This window comes from Balaenoptera borealis (assembly GCF_965194805.1).
Source record: "Balaenoptera borealis genome assembly, chromosome: 10".
In the NCBI taxonomy this organism is placed as follows: domain Eukaryota; kingdom Metazoa; phylum Chordata; class Mammalia; order Artiodactyla; family Balaenopteridae; genus Balaenoptera; species Balaenoptera borealis.
The window spans coordinates 2326057-2350228 of record NC_138874.1 but is presented as its reverse complement, the minus strand read 5'-3'; the positions used below and the strand labels follow the sequence as shown (position 1 = coordinate 2350228).

The window sequence follows — 24172 nt, the reverse complement described above, 5'->3', positions numbered from 1 at the left end:
TTCTCTATTTTTAACTTTTGCCATTTTAATTATGATGTGTCTTGGAGTGGTTTTGTTTGGGTTAATCTTGTTTGGGACCTGCTGTGTTTCCTGTACCTGGATATCTGTTTCCTTCTTCAGGCTTGGGAATTTTTCAACCATAATTTCATTAAATACATTTTTGACCCCCTCTGTCTCTTCTCCTTCGGGGACCTCTATAATGCAAATGTTGGTACATTTGATGTTATTGCAAAGATCCCTTATACTGTTTTCATTTTTTGTTTTTGCTGTTCTGCATGTGTGATTTGCATTATTCTGTCTTTTAGATCACTTATGCATTCTTCGAATCACCTAGTCTGCTCTTCATTCCTTCTGTGTGTTCTTCATTTCAGTTATTGTATCCTTTAGTTCTGATTGGTTCTTTTTTATATTTTCTTGTTCCTTGTTAAAATTCTTACTGTGTTCATCTATTCTTTTTCTGAATTCAGTTACAATTCTTATTACTAATGTTTTTAATTCCTTATCTGGTAAATTGTTTATTTCTCTTTCATGAGTTGTTTTTCCAGTGGTTTTTTTTCTTGCTCTTTCAATTAAGACAAATTTCTCTGCCTTCTCATTTTGCTTATCTTTCTCTGTCTCTATGAAATTAGGTGAAATAGTTAACTGTGGTGGTCTTGAAGTGGGATCCTTATGTGGGAGCATCTCTAGACAGTCTGTGTGTGCCCATTGGCTTTGGTGGGACAGCTGGATTTGAATTGAACACAAGTAATGTCTTTTCTCAGGGTGTGCTGGCAGCTGTCACCTTGGTAAGAGGTGGTGCTGGAGATTGAGGGGATAGGACCAGAGCCAGGTATGAGGGCAGGCATCCCCGCAACTCAGTGACCATCACCACCCTATGGAGGGGGTGGGCAGGGGGCAGGCCCCAAGTTGCTGGAGCAGAAGGCCTGAGGGTTGGGTCTAAGCTGGCTCAGTTCCCTTTAACTGTGTGCTCTTCTCCTCCTAGCACAGGCACCCTTACCCCAGAGGGGAGTATTGCTAGAGCAAGAGGGCCAGATGTGGGTATTCAGCAAAGGTCAGGGTGTGGGCTGTGGCAGTCTAGGCTCTGTCAAAGATCTGGACTGCCTCTAATGTGACATTTATGCAGTCACCAGTAATGGCTTCCCCCTCCCTGTTCAGGTGCCGCTTAGGGTCTGAGCTGCCTCAGCATCGCACAGCCAGCCAAGCTTTTTCTTTGGTTGGGGCAGCCATCACTCCAGTTTGAACCTGTGACACAAGGCAAGCCGTGCTAGAGCGGGTGGTCAGCTCAGGCTAGGGCTTGCACCGGATAGGCCATGGGAAATGAGTCAGCCACCTGCACAGTTTCAATTTCAGTCAACCCCCTCTGCCCTGCTTTGGGAGCAGGCAAGCATTCGTGTGCTCCTCATGAGCAGTGTCCAGGCTTCCCACAGCCCTCTTGTTAGTCCCACTGGCCTTCCAACCAGTCAAGAGGGTTCATCTTCCTTTCGTAGAACCCCAGGGCTGGGGCACCCAATATGTGGCTCAAATGGCTCACTCTCCAGAGAGGGTCTCCACCCATGTAATTTCCCTTTTCCTCTGAGTCCCTTCCCAGGGGCACACAGACCTCATTACTTCTCTTCCCTTCCTACCAGTTTCCCTGTGGATCTTTCTTACAGCTTTGGTTGTACAGGAATCATTTTGCCAGTCTCCAGTTAGTTTTCATCAAGAATTGATCCACATGTACATGTATTTTTTGATGTGTTCATTTAGGGGAGGTAAGTTCTGCGTCCTTCTACCCTGCCATCTTGATTTCTCTCCCCCATCATAGTGATTTTTTAAAAAAGCCAGGCAAAGCCAGTCAATACTGTATGATTCCATTTTTATGAAAGTTTATATAAAATTTATTATTTCCATTCATATGATACTCTAGAAAAGTTAGATTTCATCAGTATTGGTATAAATGAGACAGTAGTAACATGAGCACAGGAATGGATGGAGATTAACTAGTGAAATAAGTTTTTTAGGAAAATGGAAATGTTTTACATCTTGATTATGGTGGCAGTTACATGGGTATACACATTTGTCAAAACTCAGTGAATATACAATTATGTATATATGTATATATAGATAGATAGTATATAGCGCTTATATAGATGTGTGTCTGTGTGTACATATATATGCATGTATATATCCTCAATGAAGTTGATAAAAAATTTTAAAATATATAATTTTTTATTCCTGAGTATCTATTATTCTGCTTCCTCATCATAGAAATTTCAAAGCCCAGAGACCCTCCTTTTATTATAAATCATTTCTGGCCCTTTAAGTCCAAGCTAGTTGTAGAGTTTTCTTTCACACAGCCTTCTTAAATCCTTTATGCATTTGCTATGAATATAATTGGGATTCACACCATGTTCCAAAAGCCTCACCTGTAAGTCTTTTTTGAGATAGATCCTTTTATACTTTGGTCCTTGGATAAGAAAATTGTAGCACAATGCACTGATGATTCTGCGAAGCCCTTTTGTTAATTCTACCTGAGTCTACTCTGCACTGCCTTAAATCTTTCTGAATCTTTAGAAGTGGGCCTTATAGTCACATCCTGATTTCCTCTATATCTAATGCCTTTTATTGCTACAGTGTTTTCTAAGAATGAAAATCCTTTTTTTATTCTTCAATCATACATCCTGTCTTCTATATTGCCACTAAATTCTGCTTGCAAATTGAACACAACTGAAGAAAAGAATTTTTAAACAAACTCAGTTGAGAATTTCAAAGAGGTCATGGGAATTGGAGTGTGCATCCCCAAGAAGAAAGTTAACAGGGTCTTATTTGTACATCTTCCTTGCTTTTACCATCTCATCATTGCCTTTGCTGTAACTCTTTAAACAAGAGAGCGCTCTTAAACCTTAAATAGAGGGCACAATTCTTCTCGATGAAAATCTGCTCTCAGAAACAAGGATGACCTAGGCCAGTTCAAACAGAGATGATTAAGAGAACAAAAACATTAGAAAGGAATACATTCTAGACTGCAAATTCATGAACCTCTTCGGGACATTTTCGGTTTCTCAGTTCTCCATTTTTTTGAGACTACTCACTCTTCACCTCACCGCTCTCCTGTAACCTCCCATCCACCAAAATGTTTTCATGCAGGAACATGAAAGTAGAGCTCTCCCCCCAAAAGGGAAAATAATATAACACAGGAGTTTCTTAGTGAATGAGTACTGACCATATTTTGTATCTTCTGCCTACATGATTTAGAATTTATATCATACCAGAAAATCTCTACATTATCTCTATTCTCTAACTAGTAAGTTCTAAAGAATATGACACAAATACCAATTAAGCAACACCAAACCAAGTCACATACTACTTATAGGAAAACACCAACTTAAATGAAAGCCCATTTCTTATCTAAAACCGTGGAGGCCAGAAGCAAGTGACACAACATTTTTCAAGTGTTAAAAGAGAAGAACTCAATTGCAAAGTCTGTATCTGGTGAAAATATAAAAAATGAATGGAAAATAAAAACATTCTCAGAAAAAGGAAAACTAAGAGAATTTATTGTTAGCAAATCTACCATAAAAGAATGACTAAATGAAGTTCCTTAAACAGAAAGGAAATAGTAATAGAAGGCTTTGAACTTCAGGAGGAAATAACATCAGAATGGGAAAAAATATGTCAAAATGTAATAGAAAATCCTACTTCTCATGAGGTTCTTATATTATTTTTGATGATTAAAGCAAAAATTATAATACAGTGTCATCCTACTCAAAGTATATGGAGTAAATCCTTAAGACAATGATATTTAAAAGGTAGGGAGGGTAAAAGGACCTAAGTGGAAGTAAACTTTCTAAACTTTACTCAAAGTGGTAAAATGCTGACAATAGCAGACTGTGATAAATCAAATATGCATGTTGTTATACCCAGGACAACCCCTACTGAAACTAAAAATTCTATAAATATAAATAAGAGGGAATCCTTAAAAACTGTTCTAATAACCCTCAGAAGGCTAAAAAGAGAGAGACAGAAAGAGAAATAGAAGAAAATGAAACAGCAAACAAACAGAAAGCAAATCTTTTCCTCTGTACTTTTTGCTATCTTAGAAAAAATATATAAGTATTATATTAATACTTGTATATAAGTATATATATGTATATATATACACCCACATACACACAAAATGGAATATTATTTGGCCATAAAAAAGAATGAAATGCCATTTGCAGCAACATGGATGGACCTAGAGATTATCATGTTAAGTGAAGTAAGTCAGACAGAAAGACAAGTATCATATGATATCACGTATATGTGGAATCTAAAATATGACACAAATGAAGTTATTTACAAAACAGAAACAGACTCACAGACATAGAAAACAAACTTATGGTTACCAAAAGGGAAAGGAGGGGAGGGATAAATTAGGAGTTTGGGATTAACAGATACACACTACTATGTATAAAATAGATAAACAACAAAGACCTACTGTATAGCATAGGGAACTATATTCAATATCTTATAATAACCTACAATGGAAAATCTGAAAATGAATATATATATGTGTGTGTGTGTGTGTGTGTGTGTGTGTGTGTATAACTGAATCATTTTGCTATACACATGAAAATTGTAACTCAACTATACTTCAATTTAAAAATATCTATCTATCTATCTAATCAAGTATCAACATAAAAGTACCTGAATTTGGCAGTCAGACCCAAAAATAAAGAAGAATCTGAGACATAATTACCTAGGGTATAAGTTGAGTGAATGTACAAGTGACTTATTAAAAGTGGGAGATTAAAATAAGCAATCAAAATATTTTTTTCTGCTCTCAAAATAGTAGCCTTCATTTTAGTCAATTTTTGATTGTTCACATGACTAATACTAAAGTTAGTCCCATCTGGTTGACCTAAAATGAGGTATTCCTATTTTTTTAAGAGCTACCTTTTACTCTTCCAATATTATAGAATCAGTAGCTTATTAGAAGAGCCATATATATCAAAATATTTTTTTTAATTTTAATATAAAAGAAAGTATATTGATAAATTGAAAGGTAGGTTTTGAAGGCCAACATTCTACTAAAAGAAGAGATATTTAAGGTACATTTTTTTTAATGCTGATCACTATTACATGTTTTGTTTAACTTCTTGAATCCTTTTATTTATTTTTTGCTTTCTTATTGAAGTACAGCTGATTTACGATGTTTCAGGTGTACAGCAGTGATTTAGTTTTATATATATATAAATATATATATAATATATATATATTCTACTTCAGATTCTTTTCCATTATACAGTATTAAAATATACTGAATATAGTTCCCTGTACTATACAGTAGGTTTTTGTTGTTTATGTATTTTATATATAGTAGTGTGTATCTACTAATCCCAAATTCCTAATTTATACCTCCCCCTTTTCCCCTTTGGCAATCATAAGTTCGTTTTCTATGTCTGTGAGTCTGTTTCTGTTTCTTGGTTTTATAAATCAGTTCATCTGTATCATTGTTTTAGATTCCACATATAAGTGATATCATGTGATATTTATATTTTGCTGTGTGGCTTACTTCACTTTATATGATAATCTCTAGGTCCATTCATGTTGCTGCAAATGGCATTATTTCATTCTTTTTTATGGCTGAGTAATATTCCATTTTGAATACAAAATGTGCATGTTTGTATAAATATTGTGTGTGTGTGTGTGTATGTGTATATATATATATATATATATATATATATATATATATATATATATATATATATATATATACACACACATACACACACCACATCTTCTTTATCCATTCGTCTGTCGACAGACATTTAGGTTGCTTCCATGTCTTGGCTATTGTAAATAATGCTGTTATGATCACTGGGGTGTATGTATCTTTTCAAATTAGAGTTTTTGCATTTTTTGGATATATGCCCAAGAGTGGGATTACTGGATCATATGGTAACTCTATTTTTAGTTTCTTAAGGAACCTCCATATTGTTGTCTATACTGGCTGCACCAATTTGCATTCTAACTGACAGTGTAGGAGGGTTCCCTTTCCCCCCACCCTCTCCAGCATTTATTATTTGTGAACTTTTTGAGGATGGCCATTCTGACTGGTGTGAGGTGATACCTGATTGTAGTTTTGATTTGCATTTCTTTAATTATAAGTGATGTTGAGCAACTTTGCATGTGCCTGTTGGCCATCTGTTTGTCTTCTTTGGAGAAATGTCTGCTTAGGTCTTCTGCCCATTTTTTGATTGGGTTGGTTATTTTTGGTTTTTGGTTTTTTTTGTAAATTGAGTTGTATGAGCTGTTTGTATATTTTGGAAATTAAGCCCTTGTCAGTAGCATCCATTGCAAATATATTCTCCCATTTTGTAGGTTGTCTTTTCGTTTTATGGTTTTCTTTGTTGTGCAAAAGCTTTTGAGTTTAATTAGGATCCATTTGTTTATTTTTGCTTTTGTTTCCATTACTCTAGGAGACGTATCCAAAAATACATTGCTACGATTTATGTCAAAGATTGTTCTACCTATGTTTTCCTCATCCGGTCTTACATTTAGGTCTTTAATCCATTTTGAGTTTATTTTTGTATGTGGTGTAGAGAGTGTTCTAATTTCATTCTTTTACATGTAGCTGATCGGTTTTCTCAGCAACACTCATTGAAGAGACTATCTTTTCTCCACTGTATATTCTTGCCTCCTTTATTTTAGATTAATTGCCCATGAGTACATGGGTTTATTTACGGGCTTTCTATCCTGTTTCATTGATCTTTGTGTCTCTTTTTGTGCCAGTACCTTACTGTTCTAATGACTGTTTGTAGTATAGTCTGAAGTCAAGGAGAGTGGTTCCTCCATATCTGTTCTTCTTTCTCAAGAATGTTTTGACTATTCAGAGTCTTTTCTGCTTCCATACAAATTTTAAAATTTTTTGTTCTAGTTCTGTGAAAACTGCTGTTGGTAATATAAGAGGGATTGCATTGAATCTGTAGATTACCTTAGGTAGTATGGTCATTTTAACAGTATTAATTCTTCCAGTCCAAGAACATGGTACATCTTTCCATCTGTTTGTGTCATCTTCAATTTCTTTCATCAGCATCTTACAGTTTTCAGAGTACAGGCCTTTTGCCTCCTTAGGTAGGTTTATTCCTAGGTATTTCATTCTTTTTGATGCAATGGTATGTGGGATTATTTGCTTAATTTTTCTTTCTGATATTTTGTTGTTAGTGTATAGAAATGCAACAGATTTCTGTGTATTAATTTTGTATCCTGAAACTTTCCTGAATTCATTGATGAGCTCTAGTAGTTTTCTAGTGGCATCTTTAGGATTTTCCATGTATAGTATCATGTCATCTGCAGACAGTGACTGTTTTACTTCTTCCTTTCCAATTTGGATTCCTTTTATTTCTTTATCTCTGACTGCCATGGCTAGGACTTCCAAAACTATGTTAAATAAAAGTGGTGAGAGTGGACATCCTTGTCTTTTCCCTGATCTTAGAGGGAATTCTTTCAGCTTTTCAAAATTGAGTATGATGTTAGCTGTGGGCTTGTCATATAGACCTTTATTATGTTGAGGTATGTTTCCTCTATGCCCACTTTTTTGGAGTGTTTTTATCATAAATGGAGTTGAATTTTATCAAAAGCTTTTTATGCATCTATTGAGATGATCATATGGTTTTCTTCAGTTTGTTAATGTGGTGCATCACATAAATTGATTTACAGATATTGAAAAATCTTTGCATCCCTGGGATAAATTCCACTTGATCATGATGTATGATGCTTTTACTGTATTATTGGATTCAGTTTGTTAGTATTTTGTTGAGGATTTTTGCATCTATGTTCATCAGTGATATTGGCTTGAAATTTCCTTTTGGTGTGTGATATCTTTGTCTGGTTTTGGTATCAGGATGATGGTGGCCTCATAGAATGAGTTCAAAAGTGTACCCTCCTCTGCAATTTTCTGGAATAGTTTCAGAAGGATAGGTGTGAATTCTTCTCTAAATATTTGATAGAATTTGCCTGTGAAGCTATGTGGTCCTGGACTTCTGTTTGTTGAGAGTTTCTTAATTACTGATTCAATTTCAGTCTTGGTAATTGCTCTGTCCATATTTTCTATTTCTTCCTGGTTCAGTCTTGGGAGATTGTACCTGTCTAAGAATTTGTCCATTTCTTCTAGGCTGTCTATTTTTTTGGCATATAGCTGTTCATATTAGTCTCTTATGATCCTTTGTATTTTTTATGGTATTGGTTCTAACTTCTTTTTCATTTCTGATTTTATTGATATGGGCTCTCTCTCTTTTTTTCTTGATGAGTCTGGCTAAAGGTTTATGAATTTTGTTTATCTTTTCAAAGAACCAGCTTTTAGTTTCATTGGTCTTTTCAATTTATTTTTTAGTCTCCATTTCATTTATTTCTGCTCTGACCTTTATGATTTCTTTCCTTCTACTAACTTTGGGTTTTGTTTGTTCTCCTTTCTCTAGTTGCTTTAGGTGTAAGGTTAGGTTGTTTATTTGAGATTTTTCTTGTTTCCTGAAGTAAGCTTATATCACTGTCAACTTCCCTTTTAGAACTGTATTTGCTGCATCTCATAGGTTTTGGATCGTCATGTCTTTGTTCTCATTTGTCTCTAGGTATTTTTTCATTTCCTCTTTGAGTTCTTCAGTGATCCTTTGGTTGTTTAGTAGCATATTGTTTAGCCTCCACTTGTTTGTGCTTTTTGCAGTTTTTTTTTTTTCTTGTAGTTGATTTCTAGTCTCATAGCGGTACAGTTGGTAAAGATGCTTGGTATGATTTCAACTTTCTTAAATTTACTGAGGCTTATTTTGTGTGCTAGCAGGTGATCTAACCTGGAGAATATTCCATGTGCACTTGAAAAGAATGAGTATTCTGCTGCTTTTGGATGGAATGCTCTGTAAATATCAGTTAAGTCCATTTGGTCTAATGAGTTATTGAAGGCCTATGTTTCCTTATTGGTTTTCTGTCTAAATAATATGTTCATCAATGTAAGTGGGGTGTTACAGTCCCCTGTTGTTACTGTGTTATTGTCAATTTCTCCTTTTATGTTTGTTAATATTTGCCTTATATATTGAGGTGCTCCTATGTTGGGTGCATATGTATTACAGTTGTTATATCTTCTTCTTGGATTGATCCCTTGATCATTATGTAGTGTTCCTCTTTGTCTCTTGTAACAGTCTTTATTTTAAAGTATGTTTTTTTCTGATATAAGTATTGCTACTCCAGCTTATGATTTCCATTTTTGTGGAATACCTTTTTCTATCCACTCACTTTCAGTCTGTGTGTGTCTCTAGATCTGTAGAGAGTCTCTTCTAGGCAGCATATATACCAGTCTTATTTTTGTATCCATTCAGTCAGCCTGTGTCTTTTGATTGTAGCTTGTATTCTGTTTACATTTAAGGCAACTATTGATTTGTATGTTCTTATTGCCATTTTAATTGTTTTGGATTTGTTTTTGAAGGTCTTTTACCCCTTTCTTCTTTTGTTCCCTTCTTTTGTGATTTTATAACTATATTTAGTATTATGTTTGGGTTCCATTTCATTTTTTGTGTGTATATCTATTATAGATTTTTGGTGTGTTGTTACCATGAGGTTTTTGTGTAGCAGTCTATATATATACATGATTGTTTTAAGTTGCTGATCTCTTAATTTCAAATGCATTTTAAATACCCTGCATTTGTTCTCTCCTCCCTTCACAATTACTGTTTTTTAAATCATATTTTATAACTAATTATCTTGCATATCCCTTAACTGCTCATTGTGGATACAGATGATTTTACTACTTTTGTCTTTTAACCTACCTACTAGCTTTGTGTGTGGATGATTTCATACATTTACTGTATGTTTTCCTTTACCAGTGAGCTTTTCCACTGCATAATTTTCTTGTTTCTAATTGTGGGCTTTTCTTTTTTGCCTAGAGAAGTTACTTTAACATTTGTTTTAAATCTGGTTTGGTGGTGCTGAATTCTCCTAGCTTTTGCTTGTCTGTAAAGCTTTTGATTTCTGAAGGAGAGCCTTGTTGGGTAGAGTATTCTTGGTTGTACGTTTTCCCCTTTCATCACTTTAAATATATTGTGCCTCTCCCTTCTGGCTTGCAGAGTTTCTCCTGAAAAATCAGCTGGTAGCCTTATAGGAGTTCCCTTGTATGTTATTTGTTGCTTTTCCCCTGCTGCTTTTAATATTTGCTCTTTATTCTTAATTTTTGTCATTTTGATTACACTGTGTCTTAATGTGTTCCTCTTTGGGTTGATCCTGTGTGGGACTCTGTGCTTTCTGGACTTGAGTCACCCTTTCCTTTCCCAGGTTAGGGAGGTTCTCAGCTATTATCTCTTCAAATATTTTCTCAAGCCCTTTGTCTTTCTCTTCTTCTTCTGGGACCCATATAACGAGAATACAGAGGTCTCTTAAACTGTCCTTATTCCTTTTCGGTTTTTTTTTTCTGTTCAGCAGCAATTTTTTCCACTACTGTCTTCCAGGCCACTGATCCATTCAACTGTATCATTTAGTCGACTATTGATTCCCTCTAGTGTATTTCTCATTTCAGTTATTGTATTCTTCATCTCCATTTGGTTGTTCTTCATATTTTCTAACTCTTTGTTAAAAACGTCTATCTTTTCCCTCTATGCATCCATTCTTCTCCCCAGTTCTTTCATCATCTTTATGATCATTTCTCTGAACTTTTTTCTCCAGTGGGTTACTTGTCTCCACTTCATTTAGTTCTCCTCAGGTTTTATCTTGTTCCTTTGTCTGGAACATGTTCCTCTGCTGCCTCATTTTGTCTGAGATGCTGTTTGTATTATCATGTATGTGGTAGGTTATTTACACTTCTTGACCTTGGAGAAATGGCCCTCTGTAGGAGGGACCCTTATGCATCCTGGCAGTGCACTCCCCTCTCATCACCCAAGCTGTATGCTCTAGCGATTCCTCCTAAGAGGGCTGCATGGGTCCTTCTGTTGTGATGGACTCTGTGGGTGGTCTGATAGGCTTAGTTGGCCCCTAGTCTGCTTGGTTGCCAGCCCCTGCCTTGTGCAGTGCTACAGGCTGCTGGTTAGTGAGGCCTGGTCATGAGGCAGCTGACTGTAGAACCCCAGGGTGCCCCTGGTCTAGTGCTGGCTCACTGGTGGGCAGAGTCAGCGTCCCCAAAACTCTGGGGCTGTTGCCCGCCCACTAGCAGGTGAAGCCAGATCCTAGGGTTAGTGCCAGACTACTCACAGGCAGAGCTGGTTCCTAAAGTTTGGCTGCAGGGCCCAGGGATCCCAGACCTTGTTTCATATCTTTGGGTGGGGGGCAGTTCCTGACACAGTTGGGTATGGGGTCTGGGGTGTCCCAAATGTTGTGTTTGCCTGCCAGTGGGTAGTGCCAGGGTCTGGGCCCAGCTCGTCCCAGGGTAGGGTCTGGACTGTCCTGTGGGATCATAATTTTCTTGCTTCTGATGTCTGGCCCTGGTGGGTGAGGTTGATCTAGAGGCTTGTTCAGGCTTCCTCATGGGAGGGGCTGGTACCTACCAGCTGGTGGGTGGAGCTGGGTCTTGGCCCTCTGGTGAGCTGGGCTGTGTTTAGAGGCATGTCCAGAGGCAGCTGTGGGCTCGTTGGTCTTTATGGAGCCTGTCTCCTGCTGGGTGCAGCTTTGTCCCTGCCCAGTTAGTTGTTTGTCCTGAGGCATCCCAGCACTGGATCCTACAGGTTGTTGGGCGGGGCCAGGTTTTGGCACTAATTAGCCAATATGGCAGCTGCCAGGAGTGCTCACACAGTTGAATGTTCCTCAGTATGTCTGCCCCCAGTATTTTTGTCCCCAAGGCGAGTCGCAGCCTTGCCCCACTTCTCCAGGAGACTCTCCAAGACCAGCAGGTAGGTCTGGCCCAGGCTCCTATCAAATTACTGCTTTTGCCCTGGGTCCTGGTATGCATGGGATTTTGTGTGTGCCATTTTAAGGGCAAAGTCTTTATCTCCCCCAGTCCTGTGGGGATCCTGCAATTAAGCCCCGCTGGCCTTCAAAGCCATGTTCTGGGGGCTCATCTTCCCAGTGCCAGACCCCAGTGGGGAGCCTGTTGTGGAACTCAGGACTCTCACTCCTGTGGGAGAACCTCTGCTGTATAAATTACTCTGCATTTTGTGGTTTGCCTATCCTGGGGGTATGAGATTTGATTATATCGCTAGTCCCCCCCTCATAGTCTTCTTATGTCTTTAGTTGTAGGAGATCTTTGGAACCTACCAGAAAAGGTTCCACACTGGTAGGTTCCAGTTTTTTTTTCATCAATGTTTGTTCTGCAGATAGTTGTAATTTTGGTGTGCTCATGAGAGGAGGTGAGCTCAGGGTCTTTCTACTCCTCCATCTTGGCCTCTCCCCCAACTATTATATTTTTTAATCATTTGGTGAAAAGATTATTCAAAGTGGTAAAAGACTGTTGCTTTTATTAACGTTATTACATTATTGTATTTTTCTTTGTGCTCATTTTTACTTTGTAAGATTTCTTCAATAAGCATGCACTGGTTTTATAATGACAAAAATTCCAAGTTTCCATTATATAATGGCCATTAGCAAATTCTGGTTTCTCCATACATATTCTCCCACTAAACATACAAATCAAGGAGACAAGCAAATAACAAATAACAATAACATCACAGAGGACACTGAAAGAAGGAAAATATTCAAATTATTTTTATGAAGTGAGTATGACATTGAAACTATAAAGCTGGAAACTCAAACAATTAAAACTAAAGATAATTTAATTCATTAATATCAATGCAAAAACCTAAGATAAAACAGCACATTAAAATATAATAATCCTGACCAAGTTGGGTTTATTACTGTAATACAAGAATGGTTCAACATTTAAAAAGGCATTAGGGTCATTCAGTATAGCAATAGATTTAAGGAAACAATATCATACATCTCCGTAGATGTTTAAGAGACATTTGAAAATTCAACATCAATTTCTAACTTAAAAAAACTTTCTGAAATACGAGTAAATGAATTTGTCCTTACAAGACTTATCCTTAACAAGAGAAACACTGGATAAATTCTTACTTAGTTAGGAATAAGGTAAGTTTGCCTGTCATTTGTATTATTATATACTCTTGTTTTAAAGATACTATCCAATGTATTTTATTTTTAAATTTTCTTTTTTAAAATTTTTAGTGGAGTATAGTTGATTTACAACGTTGTGTTAGTTTCAGGTGTACAGCAAAGTGAAACAGTTGTACACATACATATATCCACTCTTTTTTAGATTCTTTTCCCATATACTTCATTACAGAGTATTGAGCCTTTCCAATTATGATTCAGTAAATTCAACAAAAACAAAATCTTTGCATAGAAAAAAGAGGAAGAAATGAAACACTAAATACAAGTCAAAATATAACTATATTCACCAGCTTTTGTAAGGTTATTTTGTGTAACAGTCTCAAAGTCTCAGGAGATATTGGCAACAGAGGTTTATTTCTCATTTTCCTTGCCGGACAACTCTAGATTGGCTGTGACTTTGTTCCACGTGGTGCCTCCGGAATCTAGGCTGATTTCCTTTCTGACTCACTGCCACTCTCCTGTGTCATTTTGTGCTCCCACATGTGCTTTATGAGTGTTCCAGTTGTTCCACATCTTTGGCAGCACTTGTTTTTATCTTTAGTTTTTCTGGTGGGTATGTAGTAGTATATCATTGTGGTTTTGATTTGCATTTCCTTAGTGACCAATGAAGTTAAACAACTTTTCCTGGACTTGTTGTTCAGTTACACAGCACTTGCACATTGTTTATTTGGTTGTCTTCTTATTATTGAGTTGTAAGATTTCTTTGTATACTCTGAGTCCAAGTCCTTTTTAACATATATTTTTTCAAATATTTTCTCCCCATTTGTGACTTGCCATTTAATTTTCTTAATGGTATTCTCTGACAAGTGAAAGTTTAATTTTGGTAAGCTTCAATTGCAAATATATTTCTTTTATGATTCGTATTTTTTGTCCTATCAATGCAAATTTGCCTTTCCCAAGGTCACAAAGATTTTCTCATATGTTTTCTGCTAGAAGTTTTAGAATGTTAACTTTTTTAAGTTCTATAATGCATTTTGAATCAAATTTTGTGTGTGGTGTAAGGAAAATGCCAAAGCTCATTTTTTCTGTACAGATATCCAGGTATTCCAGCACCATTTATTGAAAAGACCAATTTTCTTCCCCATTGAATTATCTTGGTAATTAGTCAACAATTAGTTGACCATATAATCATACATCCATTTCTGAACTTTTAATTGTTCCATTGATCTAAATGTGTATTTTTATGCCACTATCATACTACCTTGATTGCTGTAGATTGGGAGTAAGTCTTGAAATCTGGGAGTATAAGTCCTCCAAATACATTCTTTTTTACATTTCCATATTCCAAATTTTTTGTATTTCCGTATAAACTATAGAATAAGTTTGACCATTACTTTTAGAATGTCCAGTGGGATTTTAATTGGGGTTAAGTCTGTAAATAAATTTAGAGAGAATCAATACCTTAATAACATTCAGTCTTTAAATTCATTAACACTGTGTAGCTCCTAAATTATTTATGTCTTCCTTAACTTCATTCAGCCGTCTTTGATAGTTTTCATTGTACAGGTGTTAAACATATTGTTAAACTTATCTCCAAGCACTTTGTATTTTTTGATGATGTAATTTTTCATTGCCAGTATCTAGAAACAGACTTGATTTTGGTGTACTGCTCTTGCATCATGGGATGCTGTTATATTCGCTTACTAGTTAGCTAATGGGTTGGTTTTTTTGTTTGTTTTTGGGGGGTTTTTTTGTAGTGTCCTTAGTAATTTCTATGTACATCATAATGATATCCAAAAAAAAGTTTTATGTCTTTATTCCCTATATATATATATATATATATATGTGTGTTTCTTTTTCTTTATTGCACAGGCTACAACACAACGGAGATACCTTAAGAGTGAGTAGACATTCTTACTTTATTCCCAGTCTTAGAGCAGGAAACTAATCTTTCTCAGCAAATATGATGTCAGCTGACTGTTTCTGTTACCCTCGTATTTACATTTAGCTGAGAGCTTTTAGAATTAATGGATGATGCATTTTGTAAAATGTTTTAATATATCTATTGTGATGATCATATGCTTTTCTCCATTACATGGAGAATTACATTGATTGAGTTTAGAATGTTAAAGCAGCCTTGCAATCCAGGGATAATACCACTTGATCATTGTGTATTATCTGTTTTTTGTATTACCTGATTTGGTTTTTATATGGTTAAGGATTTTTTGAATCCAGTTTTATGAGGGATATTGTTCTCTGGGTTTTCTTGCAGTGTTTTTGGTTGGATATGGTATCAGGCCAATGCTGGACTCAGAGTGCACTGGAAAGTGTTGCATACTCTATTTCTTCCTTAAAAATTCAATAGAATTCTACTCTGAAACCATCTGAGCCTAGAGTTTTTTTAGGAGAGCTCTTAAGAAATAAATTCAACTTCTTTAATAAGTTTGGAAGTATACAGTTGTCTGTTTCTCTGAGTTGTAATTTATGCCCTTCAAAGAGTTTATTCAATTCATTTAAGTAAGTTCTCAAACTTACTGGAATAAAATGTTCATTATATTTCCTTATTATTCTTTTAATGACAGATCAATAATGACATTTCTTTTTTCATTCTTGATATTGATAATTTGTGTATTCTCCTTTTTTTCCTTGATCCATCTACTAGAAGTTTATCATCAGTTTTACTGACCTTTTCAAAAAATCAGCTTTGAATTTTGTTGACCTCTATTGCTTTATTTACTTGCATTATTATTTACTTGCTTTAACTTGCTCTTTTTTTAGCTTCTTATGATGGAAGCTTAGACAATTATGTACTCTTCCACATTAGCATCTTTTAGGCTTCTATTAATAATTTCTCTGTAAACTGTGCTTTAAAGCTATAACCCACAAATTTTGAAATGTAGTTGTTGTCCCAGATATTTTCCAATTTTCCTTGTGATTTCTTCTTTGACCTAAGGACAGTTTAGAAGTATGTTCATTATTTTTAAGTAAGTATTTGAGGAATTTCTAAATTCACTCATTAATTTTTTTGCTTACTTCTATTATAATCATAGAATATATTCTGTATGACTTCAGTTCCGTCAAATTTATTATTAATCTAATCTACTTGTTTTATGACCTTGTGTGGTAGAAAGAAAATGATCGCCCCCAAGGTGTACACATCATAATCTCCAGAACATGTGACTTCCCAGAACCTCACATGACAAAAGGGATTTGCAGAGGTGATTAAATTAAGAGTCTTGAGATTGGAAGATTTTAGATTATCTCTGTGAACTTATAAATATATAGGGACTTTTGGTATTTCCTACTCCTCTCCATGAAGAACTATATTATTTTGCATTGTCACCAGCAATATATGTATGTGATTGTCTCTATCCCTGCAGCCTTGCCAACAGATTATGTTGTCAAAGTTGTTTTGGATTTTTGCCAGTGTAGGTAAGTCAAAATTTATACCTAAATAGAGTTTTAACTTACATTTAACTTATTATGATCAACTTAACATAGGAAAATAGGCTTAAGATTTATTTTCATTTATTATTTAGGTTAACTGTTAATATCTCTACCATGCTTTCAATGTTTTTTATATATCTAGTAGTTCTGGGATATTAACCATTTGCTTGTGATAAAAATTATAAGCATTGTTTTTGTCTCTACTTGTGGTATTTTTTGCCAAACAAATGTTTAAATTACTTTTGACCCAGTGCTCTGACTGCACATCCTAAGGTCATATCCTTAAAGGAAAAGAGAAGTCAAACAATTTTAGACCATACTTAGAGTTTTATTATTGGTAAACATATTGGAATTTTATTTTCTAACCATTTTATGCATGTCGTAGAATAAAGTAAATGTGCTAATTAGAAACCAAGGATTTCAGAATAAAACAAATAATATGAATTTACAAGTCAAAAGAATAAAAGAGCACTATAATGTTAAATTTGAATTAGAAATGAAAAATAATTTATAAAGTATATTTATATTTACATATACCTAGATTTATCCACTGAAATACTCTGAGAGCAGTAACACCTTAGTAAAAATGAATACTCCTGATCAGTTCCCACTGAAAGAAATCAGAGATCTTTGAGGAAATTGTTGACTTCAGATCTGGAGCATAGAAAATACAAGGTAATGCTGTAATACCTTATTATATCATAAAGCAAAAATTTAATCAAAACTGGAGTTTTGTCGAAAGGACACAGAAGCATTTTTAAGGGACTTAACACTAGTCAATTTTGGAACTTGAGTATGGAGGTTTGAGTATCAAAAGGGATAATTGGAAGTGTTTGCCTATAAAAGATTTGGGTATCAAAATGCATAATACATTGAGAAACACTGAATAAATTAACACTTAGGATTCTCAAAATGACAGAGAGATTTTGAGAGAGAAAGTCAAGGTGACTAATACATGGAATGTTCTTATAATTTTGTGTTTAATACGTTAAATTATATAAATGGGAGCACAGCAATAGTTATGTTAAGTGACATAACCATGACTGTCCTGGATAAACTGGAATGTATAGTCATCTTACTATTACACCAACTCTTTACCTTGACAGGTGGTTATTAAAGGGAAGGTGGTAAGCAATTTTTAGGAGGAAAAATACTTTTTTCACGAAAGAGCATCAGTTAATGAACATAGAAAGAATAATAGTATTAGAAAAATCATAGTTCTGACCTCTGTATGAAATCAGTAATTCAGGCAAAGTTCTTTTATAAAGGCTAAAACTATTAGATAAAATGTTGCTGGAATAGAAGATAAATGCGTATTACCAAAGGAAAGCATAACCCTATAAAGGAGAGGTTGGGTGGTGATCAAATCAACTGGGTGAGCAAACTTAGCATCACTAATATTGGGACAACTGGCATTGTGTGCCTCTTGATATGATGCAGAACAAAGCACACGGCATCACCTGTGAAATTCTGTTTTCCAAAATGTTCGCTGTGAATCTAGACCAACCTTCCAGTTTTCTAGAAATAGAGGAGAGAAAGAAAAGGTGAGAACATCAAAAGAAAACAATCACATACATTCAAAATTTAGTATAATCTATGAGAAAACAGACTTGGCCTTTTGAGAGTCAATGTAATTAAATATATCAATAAATTAAAAGCTAGGGTACTCTCCTAGATTTTAAAATACTAGAGACAAAGCAGGCAAATGCAAATATGAGTATTACCTATTGCTCAATCATGATGGTGGATATTCATTTTTGTTCGATTTTTCTGCATGTTTGAAATTGTTCATAATAAAAAAACGGAAAAAAATTCCATTTTTAATATATTGCCTTGAATGGAAACTGATCAGGTAAGTCAAATGGCTAAAAAAAATAGTATATAAACTTTAAATATTGAATTTTCTTCTCTTTATGAGCATCTAATTAGTTAATAGGACATACCATTTTTAGTTACTTGCTTCATTAGTTTACCCTTATAGTTGTAGAAGATACTGGTCTTATCTGAAAGAAATAAGATACTCATTATATCAACAGGAATTGTTGCTTGATTTATTTTGCAGAGATGATGGCAGTGTTGTAATTTGGGCAACATAAAAGGGAATAGGAAGCCAGGTAAGTAAATTCTCAAGTGTTTTATGTAATTGTATTTTGTTTGCATTGTGTATGTCACCCACAGTTCAAGCCAGCTGGTGTGTTGAACTCAGAGCAAAATAATAAGATAACATTAGGCATCCACTCTGTCTGCCTTTGCAAATCAATATTTTGTCTCCTTAATTAAGCATGGCTTACAACTGTTAAGTAAAGAATGTCTACAATATCCACAACCTTTCATCCTCAGAGTTAAACAGGATGACTTTTAATGGCCATCATCAAAAAATCTACAAACAATAAATGCTGGAGAGGGTGTGGAGAAAAGGGAACCCTCTTGCACTGTTGGTGGGAATGTAAATTGATACAGCCACTATGGAGAACAGTATGGAGGTTCCTTAAAAAACTAAAAATAGAACTACCATACGACGCAGCCATCCCACTACTGGGCATATACCCTCAGAAAACCATAATTCAAAAAGAGTCATGTAGCACAATGTTCATTGCAGCTCTATTTACAATAGCCAGGACCTGGAAGCAACCTAAGTGTCCATCGACAGAGGAATGGATAAAGAAGATGTGGCACATATATACAATGGAATATTACTCAGCCATAAAAAGGAATGAAATAATTCCATTTGCAGTAACATAGATGAACCTAGAGATAGATTGTCATACAGAGTGAAGTAAGCCAGAAAGAGAAAAACAAATATCGTATATTAACGCATATATGTGGAATCTAAAAACTGGTATAGACAATCTTATTTACAAAGCAGACATAGAGACACAGACATAGAGAACAAACATATGGATACCAAGAGGGGAAGCGGGGGGTGGGATGAATTGGGAGATTTGGATTGACATATATACACTATTGATACTATGCATAAAATAGATTACTAATGAGAACCTACTGTATAGCACAGGGAACTCTACTCAGTGCTCTGTGGTGACCTAAATGAGAAGGAAATACAAAAAAGAGGGGATATATGTATACGTATAGCTGATTCACTTTGCTGTACAGTAGAAACTAACACAACATTGTAAAGCAACTGTACTCCAATAAAAAGAAAAAAATTGGCAGCAGGCCAGAATTGACTTGCAAGCTATTGTTTGCCAACCCCTATTATAGATAATCAAATCAGTCAAGTAGAATATGGCACCTGATGTAGAATTTGGCTCCTGAAAAAGCAGAATTGAGGAAGTTAAATTATGTTAAGATAGAAATTACTTATGATTTCCAGTTTTGTCTTCTTTATAAATTAATTCTTATTTGCTATTAGTATGAAGGTGCCAAATATCAAAACATAGAAGGCTGTAGTATAGGACAAAGGAGTCAACTAAACACACAGAAACGCTTTGTACATTTTTCATTCTTTTTGTCCCATGTAACCATGCAAAGTTAACATTTTCTTCAAAAGAGGAATACATTTTTGAGTTTTTTGCTCATACCTTGCTGGACAAAGGTTAAACACTGAGCACAGAAATTGCTTGTATGTTAGGGCCATATGTAGAAACATAGCAAAAAAAAATATGAAACGCATAATATACTCTTTCCTAATGTGCAGCATTGAGAAAATCTTCACAATGAACCAAAATGTTTGAAGTCCAGCAGTGGTCTTCCTAACGACTGCATGCTGACACATACATTTCGTGAAGATTGATGAGTACTCGTGGAATACCCAGCTCAAGGCCTGGCAAACAGTTCTTTTTTTCAACAACTAGTTTTTGACGGCCTACCCTGTCTGAAACTCTGCCTCAGTATTACGTGTCTATAAGAGACTGTACACTGGTTTAGAGTATGGATTCTGGAGTCAGGCTGCCTGGGTGTGAATCCCAGGTGTGTGCCATTGGGCCAACAGTTTAATATACAGTTCAATATAACAGTTAAGATACAGTTTTCTGTATCTTAACTTCCTCACCTATAAGTAAGGATAAAAATACTGACCTCTTCAGATTATCTTGAGGAATAAATGAGTAAATGTGTATAAAACACTTAGCAACAGTGGTATATAGTTAAGAAAATATGGGTTTGAATGAATTTATATCAGATAGTTTGCAGCCTGTATTCTGAAGCTCAAAGTTCTTTCTTGACCTGTTAAGTAAAAAGAATGAGGGAACCATGTGATTAATACCTGTATATTTTCTATTCTATCCAAAATAGACTTTTTAAATTTGTCATAGATAGTACTGCTGCTCACAGAAGGACTGTAATTTTCTTCTCAGTTGAAGTTATCCATAGACATGACTGTTTTGGTCAATAATATGTGAGCAGAAATGAAAAGTGTAGGGTGTGTCTCTCCAATATCTTTAGTAATATTCATAGTGCTGAGTATTCATCAAATTCTAGGAAAATCACAATGGACACTAACCCTTGATGTTGTAACAGAAATGTGATTTTTCTATAAGCATTAATTAGGGAACCATTTATTTATGTAATATATAAGATTTCTAAGAGACTGAAACTATGTGATTCTCCCATTTGGTGGTCACTGAGATATAAAGAGAGAATTCGAAATTCCCCATCTCCAGTTACCAGCTTTCACCCTCCTTCATTGAATATAGAGGTCCAAAGGTTGCTTCATGGGTCCCACATCTTGGCTTCCTTTGCCATCTCTCTTTAATATTGCACTGACTCACAGCTAGGCTTTTTGCAAAAAATAACTAAATCTTCAGTTGGAGAAGCAAGATGTAGATTTTAATTTTTTAAAACAAAAATCAGAACCACAAAAACGTGCGTATAGATTTTTTTCTGCCTCCTATAACCATAACATGATTTATAGGTTCCATGGATATTTACAAGAGTTAATATTCTGGGTAGACCTGAAATAGACTGTACCCTGTGCTATGCATGTTATTTATTTCTACACATTCAACAACCCTACTCTGAGAGCATTTCTTTTTTTTAAACAGATATGGACACTGAGACCCTTAGAAATGGCATTCATCGAGCCCCTAATGTATGCTAGGTATGGTTACAGCTGTTTCACATGTTCTTTCATTTAATGCTACAAACCTTTCAATGGTAGTGTTACCATACTTTCTGGTGAGGAAAGTGAAGCTCAGAGAAAGTTATTTGCCCAAAATCTAGAGACTTGAATTTGACCCACTCTGGCTGGTCCATATATATATGTTCCTTTTTGCACTGTATACTCCATCATTTTAGAATGGATTTTTATTTAAATCATTTTCTTATATTTCTTCCTATTCCTCATCAGAAAGAACCTTTGGGGTAACTTATTATTCAGCAATAGATAGCTAATACAAACGTTAAGCAAGTGAAATGCCGGAGAACTAGAACCTTTTCATTTCTGCTTTCCACAATTGATTTTTAAAATATTGGTTGAGGTTTTACATGTCAGGCATGAGATATTGTCCCTGTCCTCAAGCAGCTTCTCATCTAATGGGGGAGGGATGGGAGGAAAAAATTTTATATTGGACTTTTCAAAATTAAGCCAAAAGTACATAAATGAATGGAAATAACAAAGAACTTGCAGAGATAAATGAAATTAAAAATAGAAAACAAATCAACAAGTATAGTTGATTAACCTCTAGATAGAATGATTAGGAAAGAGATAAAGAATGAACACAAATTATCAATATCAGTAATAAAGGGGACATCAATACAGAGCCTAGAGGTAATTTTTCAAAATAAACATTTTATGAACAATAGCATTAAAAATGCTTAGTCATAAATTTAACAATACATTTTTAAGACTTCTGCAATGAAAACTATACAACACTGTTGGAAAAAAAATTAAAGCAAACCTGGAGATCGGCCATGATGATGGAGTAGAAAGACCCTGAGCTCACCTCCTTTCACGAGCACACCAAAATCACAACTATCTGCAAAACAACTATCCACGAAAAAGACAAAAACCTACCAGAAAAGATCTTTTACAACTAAAGACATAAAGAAGGAACAATGAGAGGGGTAAAGGGGTGAATTCATGATATAATCAAGTCCCATACCCCTGGGGGTGCAACCCACAAACTGGAGAATATCTATATTGCAGAGGTTCTCCAACAGGAGTGAGGACTCTGAGCCCCACATCCGGCGCCCCAGCCCAGGGGTCCGGCACTGGGAGGATGAGCTCCCAGAGCATTTGGCTTTGAAGGTCAGTGGGGCTTAATTTCAGGTGTCCCAAAGGACTTTGGGAAATAAACTTCAGTCTTAAAAGGCACACACAAAATCTCATAAGCACCAGGACCCAGGGCGAAAGCAGTAATTTGATAGGTGCCTGAGCCAGACCTACCTACTGGTTTTGGAGAGTCTCCCACAGAGGTGGAGGGTGGCTACAGCTCACCCTGGGGACATGGACACTGGCAGCAGCCACGTTTGGGAGCTCTTTCTACCCTGTGGAAGCCAGTGCTGGCAGACGCCGTTGTAGGATCCTTCCTCTAGTTCATTAGTGCCAAGACCTGGCCCCACCTAATAGCTTGTAGGTGCCAGTGCCAAACAACTGAGTGGAGACACAGATGCACCCAGCAGCAGACAGTCTGCCTAAAGACTTCCTGATCCCACAGCTGCCTCTAGACATACCTACACACATGGCCCTGCCCACCAAAGGGCCAAGACCCAGCTTCACCCAACAGTGGTCAAGCCTCGGCAAGCCTCTTCAGGAAGCCTGCACTGGCCTCTAGACCAGCCTCACACACCAAGGGGCAGACATCAGACACAAGAAAACCACAGTCCTGCAGCCTGCGGACCCAGGCTATCCACAGCAAGCCAGACCCTACCAGCTGGGCTGCAGGACAACACAAGCCTCCAGACACCCCAGACTCCATACCCAACTGTTTCAGGAACCAGCCCCCTGCCCACCAGCAATTGGACACCAGCTCTGGGATCCCTGGGCCCTGTAGCCAGATGCCAAGCCCCAGCTCTGCCTGCCAGTAGTCTGGCACTAACCCCAGGACCTGGCTTCATCCACCAGTTGTGGGGGGCAGGGGAAAGCAACAGCCCCAGAGTCTTCTGGACCCTGACTATGCCCACCAGCAAGCCAGCACGAGACCCGGGGCCACCTGGGGTTCTACAGTTGGCTGCCTCGTGACCAGACCCCACTAACCAGCAGCCTATAACATCTGCCTGGCAACCAACCAGACCATGGGCCAACCAATCTTACCAGACAGCCCACATAGCCCACCACAACAGAAGAACCCATGCAGCCCTCTTATGGGGAATCCCTAGAGCATATAGCTTGGGTGACAAGAGGGGAGTGTACTGCCAGGATGCACAGTACTTCTCCTAGAGAAGGCCACTTCTGCAAGGTCAAGAAATGTAACTAACCTACCACATACCTAAAAATACAAGTAACAAGTTCAACAAAATGAGGCGACAGAGAGACATGTTCCAGACAAAGGAACAAGATAAGACCCGAGAAGAAGAACTAAGTGAAGTGGAGACAGGCTACCTACCAGAGAAAGAGTTCAGAGTAATGATTGTAAAGATGATGAAGGTACTTGAGAGAAAAATGGATGCAGAGAGTGAGAAGTTAGAAGTTTAAAAATATAAAGAACAACCAAAGAGAGATGAAGGATACAATAACTGAAATGAAAAATACACTAGAAGGAATCAGCAGTAGACTAAATGATACAGAGGAAATGAATCAGTGAGCTGGAAGACAGAGTAGTGGAAA

The 24172-nt window shown here is 36.3% G+C and overlaps 1 pseudogene across 1 annotated transcript in view; it reads left to right on the top strand.

Annotated features, from left to right (window-relative positions):
• Positions 1-24172, top strand: part of LOC309604753 (macrophage migration inhibitory factor pseudogene) — a 155159-nt pseudogene that overhangs the window by 117997 nt on the left and 12990 nt on the right. The window contains exons 8-12 of the transcript XR_014249612.1: positions 14872-14899; positions 16380-16431; positions 16988-17121; positions 18509-18560; positions 21450-21505. The product of XR_014249612.1 is annotated as a macrophage migration inhibitory factor pseudogene (transcript). The remainder of the gene's footprint in view (positions 1-14871; positions 14900-16379; positions 16432-16987; positions 17122-18508; positions 18561-21449; positions 21506-24172) is intronic.